The following is a 2,302-nucleotide window of genomic DNA, read 5'->3' on the forward strand; positions in this document are numbered from 1 at the left end:
TTATCGTGTTCGTCTTTGTCTTTGTATATGTTCTTTTTTATGCATGGGCTCCCACCATTTAGTTAGTACCCCATATGCCCAGACCCATTGCATCTTTCCCATAATGGTGTCACACATACCGATCATTTGTGTGCTGGTCAGCAAACACTCGATGTATGCAAGCGAGTACGGCCCGCATGCTGCACCGGTTGTATTTTTTGGGAGCTGGATATTCTTATTTTGACCTTCAAAATCCCATGATTTCTTCGCCAAGACTTCAGCCGGAAAATAATCCATTAGCTTACTCTGCGTCAACAACTTGGGCAATAACTTCAAGAGTGGTTGCATGTGGGTTAAAAACGTCTTTTCGCTGAAGACAAGTAAGTTGAAGTCATAAACCTTAATCTTTCCCTCGTATATTAGTATCTCAATAGTGATAAAATGGGTGACATCTACTTTCATGACTGCAAGGATTCTCTTTGCCTTGGTCCAGCTCTTGCCGTGTGGATATGGCCAATTCCCTCTAACATATTTAATCGCTTCTTTATCCCATTGGAACGTAGAAACTAACTAATCAAATCTCGAGCCACCAGAATTATCTATCTCACAGAGTTTAGCGTACCTATCCTTAAAATTATTGTAGAAGTTGAGGTCCATTATCCTATCGGCAGCATCATAAGCATTCGAATACGCTAATTGTCTACCCCTCATGAGGCAGAGAATTTCATCAACATACTGTGGTATAAGAAGATAATTTTTAAATATGTTAGTAATTATAAAGAATAAAAACACAGTCGAAAGAATCTGATGCAGAGGGTTCTCTGAATCAGTTCACAGATTACCCAGCTGACACAACTTATGCAACAGATATATATTATGTTGCAACAGAATACCAAGCTTTTGTAACAGATTACACATCTGCTGCGTAGAATCTTCTTCATGGAGTAGATTTGAAGGGTAGGTTAGCAAAAGTAAACTTACCTTGTCCTCGTACCACACACACATATTTGTCATATTCGAGAAGTCTTTGGCGGCAAATGAATGCATGGTGTATTCTTTTTAAACCTTCATCTTGATGAATTCTTTCAGTTCCTTCTTCTTCTCCTTGCCAAGCACCACGAATATGTCCACCTTTTTCGGTGGCCCCTGAACTTCAACAACTATTGGAGCGGGAGGAGTTGCAATTTTTGCTGATTTCAGAACAGAGAGAATTTTTCTATTTTTTCTTCTCTTTCTCCTAACCTTCACTGTAGGAGTGCATGGCTCCCTCACCTCGTTGGATTATATGACACCCCTCCTGGATTTTAACTCCTCGGTAGCTTTAGCAATAGCCTCTAGCTTGTTGAGGAGTTTATCCTCTCTGTCCTTACACACTTTATATTTGCAATGAGAATATAAGGGTGAGAGGGACCACTGTAAGAATGGGAGGGACCGGTGTAGAGGTGAGAGAGAGGACCTATGCAAGGGGTGTTTTCAAAAATATTTTTTTTTTGCTGAGAACTAACATACTCATAATCACGACTGGAAGCAGAAGCAGCAGCAGGATGGCTGCCACCATCACAAACAACTCCACCAGCAACACCCCCAGAAGAAGCACCCGGATCTATTGCAGTTTGAGTTTGGTCGTGAAGAGCTTCAACATTAGACTGACCTTGCCTAACTGCTCTTCTTATGGATGTTTCTCCATCCAATTTCTTCTTTATTAACTCCACCGTTGGGTCTTTTTTTGTAATAATAAAACCTAGAGTAAGAAAAAAAGTCATCCTCAGCTCATCAATGGTCGATGCAAGGATGCACAACCTATAAAAAAAGACAGGAGGAATTTAAATTATATAATAATAATTTGCAGTCAGTTGGGTTACATAGGGCTCGGGTTATACTAACACAACCAACTTATGCAATAGACAATCTAGCTACTGCAATAGCTGATCTGTATTTTGAAAAACATTGATAATATGTTGCATTAGAATACCCATTTGTTGCATAATTTGCAGTGGATGGGTAATCTGTTGAGTAGGGTTCAGAGACCAGAGCAACATATTATTAATCTGTTGTGAAATATGGATCGTCTGTTGCAATAGATTACCCATCTGTTGCACCAGTTGCAGTTGATGGGTAATCTGTTGCAACAGACTACCCATCTGTCGCAACTGATGGAACATTTGTTTCAATATCTTTCTTTGAGGCAAATTATTTTAGTTGAAATAAGACGTACTGCATCATCCGGAGGGTTAAAGAGACCAGCCTCGTTAATATTTATTTTGCTGCTCTCTACTGCAGCTAACCACCTAAGGATCCTTGAATGAGAAACCTTATTCGGGTA

Source organism: Capsicum annuum, chromosome 8 (assembly GCF_002878395.1).
Source record: "Capsicum annuum cultivar UCD-10X-F1 chromosome 8, UCD10Xv1.1, whole genome shotgun sequence".
NCBI lineage: Eukaryota > Viridiplantae > Streptophyta > Magnoliopsida > Solanales > Solanaceae > Capsicum > Capsicum annuum.